Source organism: Megascapheus bottae, chromosome 9 (genome assembly GCF_031878675.1).
Source record: "Megascapheus bottae isolate mThoBot1 chromosome 9, mThoBot2.hap1, whole genome shotgun sequence".
Classification (NCBI taxonomy): Eukaryota; Metazoa; Chordata; class Mammalia; order Rodentia; family Geomyidae; genus Megascapheus; species Megascapheus bottae.
Genome location: NC_143517.1, coordinates 35,336,122 through 35,349,172, shown reverse-complemented (window position 1 = coordinate 35,349,172; position 13,051 = coordinate 35,336,122). Strand labels below are relative to the sequence as shown.

At 39.6% G+C, this 13,051-nt stretch overlaps 1 long non-coding RNA gene across 2 annotated transcripts in view; it reads left to right on the top strand.

Moving 5' to 3' along the window:
- The window catches only part of LOC150059004 (uncharacterized), a 360,944-nt gene that overhangs the window by 324,507 nt on the left and 23,386 nt on the right, over positions 1 to 13,051 (top strand). The window lies entirely within an intron of this gene.

Below are 13,051 nucleotides of genomic sequence, written 5' to 3'. Positions count from 1 at the left end.
TGCAGTGGGGGCTGTGAGGCAGCAGCCTCAGGAAAGAAAAAGCAAGGTGGAAAGGAACATCAAGGAGATGTTAGTCCAATTAGGCTCAGTGAGCACCACTGTCATGCTGGAGAAACACTGTGAAAAAATGAATTAGTCTAGCTTGAGCCCTCTGCTCAGAGCTTCTTATTCCAGTTCAAATGGTGCCTGAATCTATTTTAATGATGTGTCCATTGCCTTTTGCTGATTGCCAGGGTAGGAAGGATAGAGTGGAAATCTGTGTGAGAATGAAATAGGACTGAGACTTTTCAAATTCTCATTTGAAAAAATGAGGGGAGGGGCCGGGAGTTTGGCCTAGTGGTTAAAGTGCTTGCCTAGCATGCACGAAGACCCAGGTTCGATTCCTTGGTACCACATACATAGACAAAAGCCGGAAATGGTGCTGAGGCTCAAGTGGTAGAGTGCTAGCCTTGAGAAAGTCCAAGGACAGCGCTCAGGCCTTGAGCTCAAGCCCAGGACTGGCAAAAAAAAAAAAAAAAAAAGAAGATTAAAAGAAAAAATGAGGGGATTTGAGAGGAGAGGAGATATTTGAAAACAGCTGAAAGTGAGTTGTAGACTGTATCCTTGTTTCTTTGTTTAATCATGGGATAGGGAAACATCACAGGGTCTCTGTGTTATTTAAAATGAATGCATATAAATAGATAGAACTTGGAGAGATTAAAAGACAACTGACCATGTCTGGACTATCTTTCCATGGTCCCAAATCCTTGAGGAGTATAAATTCCAAAGAGGGACAGATGCTACTTGAACTTCCAAGAGATGATAGCCATTTCCTCCCGTATATACATGATCTTCTTGTCTTCTAATGTTGTGAGTCAGGGTCAGGGAAAGAGTAAGGAATGCAAAAAAGGGGGAAAAAAGGCTCTCATTATTACACATCTATTCTTTTTTTTTCTTTAGTTCCATCTTCTCTGTGACATGGTGTATACCTCTTAACACATAACTCTTCCACTCTTGTCTTTTTTCCTTTCATTTTTGTGTGGTTGGTTTTGAGCTAAGAGTCTTACACACATTGCCCTTGAATTTGTGATTCTTTTGTGTCAGCCTCAAAATGCTGGAATTACATGACTATGACACAATACCTAGCTTATTTATTTGCTTTTATTCATATTTGGCTTTATGATCTCATTTTCACTGACCTCATTTGTTCATTCCCTGTATCAACTGGATTAACAAAATAAGCAAAAGTGTCACAGTTGCTTTTGTCATGGGACTTATTGTCAAGTAGGGGACCAGATCTACATTAAAGTGCTTTAACGATGAAAACTTTCTTACCATAACATAATTTCTTAGATTATGGCATGTGCTCCAATGGTTTCATTTGAGAATAAGTAATCTCAGGAGTTCACTGCCAAAGTAGATTTTCTTCATAAAAAATACAAATGGCAAGACTACAAGATGGATTATTTTCAGAGAACAAAGTATGAGATGTTTAAAAATGAGGTTCTTATAAATGGCAGCTGTATTCTAAGCACTACAAGTTGAAATAGTCAATGGCATAACAATATTAGAGATTAAAAACTGATCATTGTATCTGTGAACATGCAGAGGAAAGACAAAAAGTGGGTCAGTACTGGGAGAACAAAACTGATGTTCAAAGGGCACAACAATGAAGAATGCTGACTGAGTACCACCATTTGCCTGCACCAGAGCCATTCCATTTTAGGGAAGGAGAAGATAGGAAATTCACGTGCTTTGGCCATCAGGTAGCAAAGCTGGGTTCTATGTCCCAATCACAGGAATTTTGTACTTCTAGTAAGGTTCCTGCCCAGTGGTCAGTGGACTCAGCATCTTCCAAAAGTAGATTTTGCATTGCAAAGGCAATCCTTAAATAAATCTAGTTTTAAGGACTCTTGTATCCAGGCTTCAACTGCTCTAAGTTGAAGTACACTGTCTTAGTATACTGTCTAACCTCACAATTGTTTTAAACTTTTCCTTTTCCTACCTGTGGCCTTTGTTACATCTGCATTCCATGAAAAAGTGGGAATGCACAAGTAATCAGAACCTAGAGATTCCAAGATTTGAACTTTTATACATATGTTTTCATCACCATGGTGTTGTGTGAAACAGATTTATTTTTTCTTTGTACAGATAATTTGAAGCTCACCGATACTGAAGTAGCTAGTCCAAGATTACAGAATTATTGTAGAGTAGAATTAAGATTCAGATTCAGCAGGGCTCATTGTTTTCCTATTTTCCTATTTCTTACAAACATCTACCTCTATAGAGCCCACTGTTTTGAAGTGAGCCAATTGGTTCATAAGGAGTCTCTGAAGACTCTGAATGGAGAAGGACTAGGAAGACATCAAGTGACTCTGCATGTCTCCGGGTTGTCCTATATGGCTCAATTCTAGAGCTTCTAGAAGAGGATAGCTCCTAAGATAAATGGTATATATTTTTTAAAACTCCCAACCTATTTATGCACACTGGAAATACCCCCTGCATGTATTTGCAAAGTCCCCGGAATGAGTGTACCCTCAGAAGGAAATAAGACCTTTAAAAAGGAATAGAGACATGATCTTTGTTTTTGGGGGGGATGTAATCTATTATTTCATATTTTCATTTAATAAAGTAGACTTTAAATGATTTCAAAATTAAAAGGGGCTGAAAATACAGTTGAAAGAAATAAATTTTAAATAAATTCAATCATTCCAAGTCTATCTCCCCCAGGTCAGCATTGGAAAGATTTTCCTATTGATGCTTTTGCATTAAACACACACACACACACACACACTCACACACTCACACTCTCACATACACACACATACACACATACACATACTGTTTTTTTGGCAGAATATAAAATCACATGGAAATTATTTTATAACAAGTTATTTTTTCACAATAAATTGTGAATATATGTACATATTAATGAACAATGATATAGCTTTAATAGCATGGAAAATTAATCTCTACCCAGATAGATGCCAGTAGTTATGTTTTTTAAATCTGTTGTTTCCTCTCTCCTATCCCCCACCGCCAAAATTCAGGCCCATCCATGAGTAATGTAGTATCTGATGAGCTGAAGTATTTAGTAAGCTAATGTTCACTGTCCACAGCAGGCGGCTCACACAGCTTGGCTGATGAGAAATGAACTGCCTGAAGCGATCTTTTAATGGCAACTAATTTCCCATATTTGATTCTCAGCTTAGCCGACTAATATCTAGTTCAAGCGTGACAAGGCATTCACAGTTTCTTTTGAAAGTTCTCTATCTGAGGAGCCAAACAATGAGTTCAGGGCCATAGTGACCTTCTGAGATTTTAGCTTAGCTATTCCAGACCCAGCGTGGTCAGCCAGGGTCAGTGATCTTATAAGAAAAAGTTAAAGAATGAATGACTTTATATTAAACAATCTTTAATTCTATTTTCTCTTTTTTAATCCAAATTATATTCAGATGAGTTGTTGATGAGCATTACTGACGAAAATTACAAAGTTTATAAATGTCAATGGAGACATTCAGATAAATCATATAACTAAACTCTTAATATTTATTTTCATTCTGCCTCCTCCAAATGGTTTTGAATAAGTTGCTCTTTTTATTTCTTAATACACTTAAGATATCTAATATGTATTAAGCTCTTTCGTCCTTGCCTTAAACAAATCCTATTACTCTGTGATTCTATCCCATTACACAGTGATTATTGAACAAGGCTCAACTTAATTGGATATGATCATGTCTTGGTAATATAGAATTTTCCAGGAAAGCTACTGTTTGTGGTTATCCTGTATAGTTCTATTGTGGCTGTATTTTATATTACATTTTTAATAAAAGATTGTTACATGGCTACTTTAATAGTTGTTTTAAACATTTCTAAAATTTTAGTAGTCACAGTATGCTCTAATGTTCATCTTAATTCCTGCACTTATTTGTAGGTGCATACGAGTGTGATGTGTGCATGTGCATACATGCTGAAGGTTTTTGTATTATAGGGAGACAATGCCACCTCCTAAATCCCCACCTCTGTTTCATATTCCTGGTTTCTGGAAGACAGAATTTTATTTTGTATTAGATTTCCATTGTTCTATCTGTGACCAATTACACCACTGTATTTACACTTCAGTGAGTGACGAAGTCTCAAACAGTGCTGTCAATCACTTGCAAAAGCCAAGCTATATAAGAAGCTTCCCCCGCCTGCAGAAGAAGCGGCCTACAGTCTTTGGACAAGAATCCATAGATTCTTACCCTACACAAAGGCATGAGTGTGTTTTTGTTCTTGGGATATTACTGAATTATCTTCCCCACACACCTAGACTTGAATGGTTCACTCCAGTTCTTTTAAGGAATAGGCAATACCATTCACTGGTGACTCTAGAGAAACAATGTCTAAAATTTTCCATGAAGCAGCTGACCTAGTCTCAGACTCAAGGATTCATCAACAGAGGAGCTATCTAACATGGAAATTTTTGTTATTCTTTGAAACTCAAGAATCTCGTTATTTCTCTAGAAGATCTTCCATGTGGTGCAAAATCACATCCCAGTGGTTGTGGGAAAAGGCTCAAGCTCAATAAGCCTGGTTTTGAAATTCAGTTTTTGTATGCTGTCTTGCTTTGAAGTTGGTGATTAGGTGTCCTTTCAAAGTTTAGTCCTTCAATCAGCAAACAATGAGAAAAATAATACCAGCTGTCAAAATATAAAGCAGTCATGAGGAATAAATTATATAAAGCATTATCTTAGATAAGTGTTGGAAGCATAATGTATTATTAATGACTATTGAAGTTACTGTATTGCTATTTTTAGGCCTGTACAAAGCCTAGCCAATATAGGCATAATTTTTACAATAAAGGATTTTATCTTCCTGTCATAAACTATGACCTACCAACATTCTATCTCAGTTCACAGTTTCACCTCTAATGGCCACCAGCACTCTGATCACAGATAATAAAATATCTTAGAGGCCGGGCGCTGGTGGCGCACACGTGGAATCCTAGCTATTCAGGAGGCTGAGATCTGAGGATCATGATTCAAAGCCAGCCTGGGCATGAAAGTCCTTGAGACTCTTATCTCCTATTAACCACCAGAAAACCAGAAGCAGTGTTGTGGCACTAGCATTGAGCTGAAGAGCTCAGGGACAGTGCCCAGGCACAAGACTTCAAGCGCCATGACCAACAAAATCAAATCTTAGAAAAGCTGTCTTACTGTTTCTTTGATGGTTTGATTTGGTTTGGTTTTAGCTGTATCTCTAGTGAGAGTAAATTATTGCACATTTACAGTACCTTTTTAGCTAATAGATAATGATAACAGCAGGGAAATTAATTGCTTTAAAAAGTGGCAAAGATTGTTGGGGAAAAGGAGGACTGGTGCTAAATATTTTTGAGGGGAAGGAGTAAACACTTGATGACTGTAGATGACATTAGCAGATTAATAGTCTGTGTGGTTGAACTACTACTTAACTGTCTTTTTTTTTTTTTTTTTTTGCCAGTCCTGGGCTTGAGCTCAGGGCCTAAGCACTGTCCTCGAACTTTTCAAAGCTAAGAGCTCTACCACTTGGGCCTCAGTACCACTTCCGGCTCTTTTCTATGTATGTGGTACCAAGGAATTGAACCTGGATCTTCGTGCATGCTAGACAAGCATTCTACCACTAGGCCAAATTCCCAGCCCCATAACTGCCTTTTTAAAAAATTTGATACTGTCCGATACGAAAGCCATTCATCACATGTGGCTCTTAAATTCTATATTTAAGAAATTAGAGTTCATTATGCTTATTATTTCAGTTACTGAATTTCCATTAACTATACTTGACGTACTCACTAGCCACATGTAGCTAGTTCTATCAAACTGGACAGTGCCAGTGATGGAATTTTCATTCTCACATGATTTCCTAGAGTACAAGGAGACTATAGTCAACGTCCTGGTGGGCTCTAGATCTTCCGTATTGTTCTACAGTATCTACACCACTTAAAGTGGCCTGGAGTTTGCAACTTTTCAAATTTAGCAAAGGATGGGGTGGTCTAATAGACCAGCACTTACAGACATCCTCTAGGCAGAAATGACAGAGGAGTTCTCAGTATGGACACTTCTAATACAAGGGCAACAATTAATAACCAGATTCCACTTCTAGATGAGGAAGACTATTAGCCCAATCCCCAAGAATTATTATTTAGTATCTTTAACTGGCTTGCCTAACTTTGGATATATAGAATTTATGGACAGTATCTCTGTGAAATGTTAATTGAAGCTTCTTGATGACTAAGTGTTTATTTTCTCCCCATAAACTTTGATGTGTTATAACTTGAATAATAAATATAAAATAACAAATATTTTTGTCAGTGTGTGGTTAGAGAGTACATTTCCTTTGGGGGCTGATGATGTGGCATACATTAGTATCAACATATCATTCATGGACCCACAGTGTTAATAACAATTTCGTAGATATAGCTACCGTTATTTTATTTTTCCAAACCAGGATACCATGGATACAGCACTAAAAGTTCCTTTGTCCTATTATCTCTCAAAAGCTCACCTGGCATATGCCAATCAGGTAATTGCTTGTGCAAATGGATCATTAGGTACACAATTACCTCATTTGAAACACAAATTCAGGGCTGAGTGGAAGCAGTCCCTGCATGCTCGATTTTGTGTGTACTAATCATTACACTCAATATGGAAAAATTAGGCCATAAATATGTTTCCCACCTATGGCTTTCTGTTTTCTTCTCTGATGGTATTACTAAAAAAATCAAACAAACATGATGTGTTTTCTGGACATAAACAATTAGTCACTTTCCGCCATGGTGACTGAAGTAAACACATACATAAAACCACGTTGTGTAAGCAAACTTCATCACATTCCACACAGACAGGGTAGTTCTTTTTTTCCCCAGGCTTAGGCTGACATTTTGTTTCATAATTGTTTGCATGGAAATGATGAAGGCTTTATTTTACTTTATTTTTTTCCTTTCCAAATACATTTGGCAAAATCTTCCAAGCTGTCTTCTATAAGACAGAATATTGTCCCTGGCCCATTTATATGCTAATTGCTGAAGTGTTACCTTTTACTGACAAGTATTTACATGTTAATTAACTTTGGGAGGAGGGTTAGAAATACTAGTTTGCCCTGTTTAAAGTGATAAAGGAGATGCTCTTTCCTTTCAACAAGAGAACAAAGACAGTATCATAAAAGGAAATTATTTAATTACCTCCTCCTAAGAATTAGAACTATATTTCCCAACCTTTCTCTCCACAGAAAAGTTCTCCAGATTGTGACCAGAGGCACAAAAGGAGCAGGGAATAAATATTCCTCCCTTTGATCTGAGTTCCAGGTGAACACATCTGGTGTAAGGAATCTAGGTCAGTGAGTGGGAAGGAAGAAAAAAAAAACAGAAAGGAATGAAAAAGAAGAGCAAGCTTGAAAATTATATAATTTTTCCTTGGAAATGCTTGAGAATAAACTGATTCTATGACATTCTAGATGAATGAATTAGAAATAGTTTCTGGCCTCTTATCTCTGCGGTGTGGTGATTACTGAAGGGAAGAGAGATAAGAGCTGTGATAGAAAGGTGGTGTGATGAAACTATTTAGGACCGGATAAGAAGTAATCAAAGTAGGTGTCAATATTATTAAAAGAAACAAAACCAAGGGGGAAAAAAAAACCAAGGAGTACTTTGAATTTCATAAGCAAAATAAAAAAAATAATCTTTGCATTCATTCACAGTCCACCAAACTGAAGAGCTGGTAAGTAAAGTTTATTCTTGTCCTCCATGGAAGGATGCCTAAGGGAATAACTGATTGAGCATGGTCAGTAATTCACTCCTCTGTGTCTTGAGAACTCATGAATGTCCATGTCTGCATTAATGGCATTTGTAATAAGTGTTTGTTTTTAAATATTCAGTGTTGGTGAATGTTTGGGTCTGAATAATTTTGAATGGCCAAGCACAAGTGACTCTAGGATCTGACACCATCTCTGCCATCCAAGCACGGCTTACTGCATCTGGATGCTTTATTTCTTTTGTCCCAGTAGTGTCTCTCCACACAGGGATAAACATCCCATTGGCATTTCACTTTGTTGGTTGCTGGACTTGAACTCAGGACGTGGATGCTGTCCCTCACCTCTTCAGCTCAAGGCTAGCACTCTGCCACTTTGAGCTCCAAAGCAACTCTGTCTCAATAGCACTTTGCTGCCAGATTAGACACCACAGTCTCACAGGGACTTTGCTTTGCCCGGGCTGGCTCAAAACTGGTTTTCAGATCAATGAGTCCTACAAAAGTCCACTTTACTCCAATTAGAAGCAACAAGGTGGTCAACTCAGAAATAGTCTCTAAGCATGATCTTACCTGGAACTTGGTGAGTGCCAAAATTACATCTGAATGAGGATCTGCTATCCTTCTCCATAGGCCTGCTGGAAATTGCTATGGAAGGGACCCCTTTCTAGACGTCCCCAAAATCCATTCCCTATAGGCATTTCCCATCTTTATGACAAAGGAGGACTTGACCTAAGGTGGGGGCTGCAGAATTCCTGATAACAGCTCAGATTGCAAGAGCAGTTAAACCAGGTGGAGTTACCAGAATTCCTCCTCACCCCACCCCCCTTGGCCTTCCAGGGAATTCCCTCCCCTTCCTTTGTCATCAGAACAGTGCGCCAGAAGCCCACCGCGATGATAGGTCCGTTCAAACAGCAAAGGTGTCAGTGGTTGCCCCAGCCATCAATCAACCATGCTGAATTCCATTGGCCACCTGTGTATGGCCAGCCCAACCACATGGCTGGGGCCTATAAAAGTAGCCTGTAACATTAGGTGGGGTCGCTCTCTCACTCACATCTTAGAGACGGCCCTGACCGATCAGTATGATTCTCCATGCTAGGCGTGGAATAAAACTGTTTAACTTCCGCTTTTGTGTCAGGCTCGTTCCTTTGATCACGGACCCTAACAGCTATAAAGTAACTTACAAGAGAAAACTGAAATAGCAATTAAGCAATCATTTTGGTAGTCCTAATTTTCCTTGTTTTCTTTCTTGAAACAAAACTTTAGGACAACTTTACTTTTAACTTTTGTTCAGAAACCCATTTCTAATTTTCTTTAAAACTTTTACTGGTATTTGCTTAGATATTAAACACTTTAGCCTTTATTTGCATTTGAAGAACCTTTAAGGGCTCAAGGCACTCCCTTTGCCTTCAGGCCTCCTAGGGCTCAAGCAGTCCCTTTTCTCCAGGTCTCCTTGGGCTCAAGGAACGCCCTTTGCCTTCAGGCCTCCTTTTAGAAGAGGCAGGTTTTTGTTTTTTTGTTTTTTTTCTCTGCGGTTTAGGTTACTGCCTAGAACTCCAATAACAGTTTAAACTCCAGTAAGTTTTTCCTTAATGCAAGAACTACAATCATCAGTGCACCAAAAGTCCAGACATAGTTTCCTTCTTTTCTAAAATATATCCAACTGCGAAGTAGTATGAAACCAAATCATAAGGAGATAAACTTTTAAACATTCCTTTTAAAACCCTCCTCCCCAATTTAATGCATTTTAAGTGGCAGTTTAAGAAACAGTATATTTTACCATCAGATTTTCAGTGTCAGTCTGCAAGGAAAAAGGACGAAGTTGATCCACTCAGTCCATCTGACCAGGTTTAGTGAACAGTCTTCATGGCAGCTTATTTTCTTTCAACAGCGTGGACCCTTCCTTAGGGCCTTTTCCACCATGGGAACCCAGAGCTGCACCTTAGTCAGTTCACCTCTCACCCCCAAAAATGGTCACACAGGACTATCCTAAGTTTTGCCGTCCTTTCTCTTGGCATTTGATTACCTAAACAATTTTAAAAGACAGGCAAAGTTTCTGACACTGATAAATAGATTCACATTTAAATCTCTAATACATGTCTCCAAACTTTAACTTAAGGAAATAAATTCCAAATTCTCTAATGCCTGTGGGCTAAACAGGATACAATGTTTATAATGTAAACAGCTCTATGCTTTACAACACCAGATTTTTAATGCAGATTTTAGAAACTTTAGAAGGATCCTTTTAAGTAGTTCCTCTTTAAAACAATGCAATGATCCTTTGAAGATGTTTGAACTTCTCAAACCTAATGATTTTCTTGAATTTTAGACTTAGATTTGCCCAATTGCATTTCAAGTTTAAACTCACCCATTGTTTTCCACAGCATGCTGACAATTTAATCTTGAACATGTTCACTCACTCATTCACACACATTCATACTCAAAGATCTTAAAGCACGCAAAATTAATATCGGCTGTTCATTTTCCGGAAGCTTTAGTGTCAAGAGAGTTTTGCCAATCTTACTTTTGTAGGTAAGAACCAGGTTCAAAACAAAAACCTTTACAAGGCAATTTAGTTGAAATTATTATTTGGTGGGAGTCTTCCAGTGCCAGATCTAGCCCACCTAGAGCATGACTCTAGTCATTTTCCCAATTTGGACTAGGCCATCTCACATGACAGTTTATAGGACCAAATTTAAACCTGGGGGAACCAAGACTGATGCTTGTGTCCTGCCACCAATTGTCTCCAGATTGCACAGCTGAGTGGGAGGAGCCATACCAGGCCCCCAGGAATGTCCAAATGGATTTTTGCAAAGACACAGAAAACAAGAATCCATTAGGACTCGTACAGATTTCAAGAACAGGACCAGACAATCACCTCAGGGAACCATAAAACAGGGGCAGAGAAACAGAGACCTTTAAGTGAACCCAAATTTTCTCTTTAGAACCTTAAAACATTGCAAAACCAAGTCTAGGGGAAGATCCTCCGTTGATGCTGCTTGGCTCATCTCTTTATGTTCACCTGTTGTACCCGAATTCCTAGAACCCCGAAAAGACCACCAGAGGCCACAGTCAAAGCTAAAAAGCAAGGGTCGTTTATTACGAGTCTAGGCTCGGACCTCCGCGTACCGGTAACCGGCAATACTAAGAGGCCCAGAACAGGTGGCCAATGGAATTCAACATGGTTGACTGATGGCTGGGGCAACCACTGACACCTTTGCTGTTTGAACGGACCTATCATCATGGTGGGCTTCTGGTGCACTGCTCTGATGACAAAGGAAAGGGAGGGAGTTTCCTGGCAGGCCAAGGGGGGTAAGGTGGGGAGGAATTGGGGCAGTCCCTTTCAGTGAACGTCAGTGGATCTCCAAGTTTCTTTTCTTTTTTTGTTAGTTATGGGGCTTGAACTCTGGGCCTGGGTGCTGTCCAAGAGCTCTTCAGCTCAAGGCCTATGCTCTGCCACTTTGAGCCACAGTACCCCTTCCAGGTTTCTGGTAGATATAAGAGTTTCATGGACTTTTGTGCCAGGGATGGCTTTGAACTATAATCCTCAGACCTCAGCCTCCCATGTAACTAGAATTGCAGGTGTGAGCCACAGGTGTCTGGTTTCCACATTTCTTGTACTTGTCAATCTCTGGATGCACATGCCAGATTGACCACAGAAGCAAATTCTGGAGAGTTTACCTGTTCACTATCTTTAAAATGTATCCAATCATGGTCTCCATTGTTAGTGATTTTGTAGATGACCATACCTTCCTCAAATGTCCTGGTCTCAGTTGACTATTGCCCAGGCTCCACATTATCTTCTACACGCCTATTGTCACTATTGCTCTATGTTCTATGCCTTATGTTCCATTGTTCTATGTTGCTCAGCAAACATTTCCAAGATTTTTTTCCCCATCAAATGTCAGTGTGAGGTATGTGTTACGTGACTGTGTATCTGAGAAATTATGAAGGCATCTGATATGGAAGTTCCACACTTCACCAGTAGGTGATCACTCACAGAGGACAGTACCATGTTAGAAAACAATGTTGTCAGCTGTAAACTTCAGATTTGAGCCATTTCTGATATCTAAATGTTCTGTAGAGGTAAGTAAACCTCACAGCTCTTTTGTTTAACCAAGAGTAACTTAAAAACATGAGACGGGGTATCAACGTTTGAGAAGTGATGTACCCATAACCTGATGAATGTAACTGCAACCCCTCTATATTTTATCCCCACAATAAAATACAACTAAAAAAGATCTGAGCAACTGATGAAGAATCTCCAAGGAAGCTGTTGCATAGGAGAACAAGAGAGACAGAAACTTACATACTTCTTGTTTTATTCTCCAGAAGGGAAGTGGTGAATGGTATGAAAATGATAGTATCAGTGTAGGAGGGGAGTAGAAAATTGTGTCTGTTCTCAGAGAGGAGAGAGGGGAGAGAAAGAGAGAGAGAGAGAGAGAGAGAGAGAGAGAGAGAGAGAGAGAGAGAGAGAGAGAGAGAGAGAGAGAGAGAGGAGGTGCAACAGCGGTGGATAAGAAAGGAACCGCAGGCACCAGTGGCAGATGTCTGCTATTCAAGAAGCTGAGATCTTAGGATCATGGTTTTGAAGACAGCCCAGGCAGGAAAGTTCTTGAGTTTATTTTGTTATTGTTGTGGGGCCTGAATTTGGGGGCTGGGCACTGTCCCTGAACTCTTCAGCTCAATGCTAGTGCTCTACCCCTTGAACCACAGTGCAACTTTCAGTTTTCTGGTGGTTAATTGGAGATAAGAATCTCACATACTGGTTTTGAACTGTGATCCTCAGATCTCAGCTTCCTGACTAGCCAGGATTACAAGTGGGAGCCACCAGCACCCACATCCTTGAGACTTTTTCTTCAACAAATTACTCAGAAAACACTAGAAGTGGCATTGTGGCTCAAGTGATAGAGTGGTAGACTGGAGGAGGAGGAGGAGGAGGAGGAGGAGGAGGAGGAGGAGGAGGAAGAAAAGAAGAAACAGAAGAAGAAGGAGAAGAAGGAGAAGAAGGAGAAGGAGAAGAAGGAGAAGAAGGAGAAGGAGAAGAAGGAGAAGAAGGAGGAGAGGAGAAGGAGAAGAAGAAGAAGGAGAAGAAGGAGAAGGAGAAGAAGGAGAAGAAGGAGAAGGAGAAGAAGGAGAAGAAGGAGAAGAAGGAGAAGGAGAAGGAGAAGAAGGAGAAGGAGAAGAAGGAGAAGAAGGAGGAGAGGAGAAGGAGAAGAAGAAGGAGAAGAAGAAGGAGAAGGAGAAGTAGGAGAAGAAGGAGGAGAAGAGGAAGAGGAAGAGAAAGAGGAAGAAGAAGAAGGAGGAGGAGG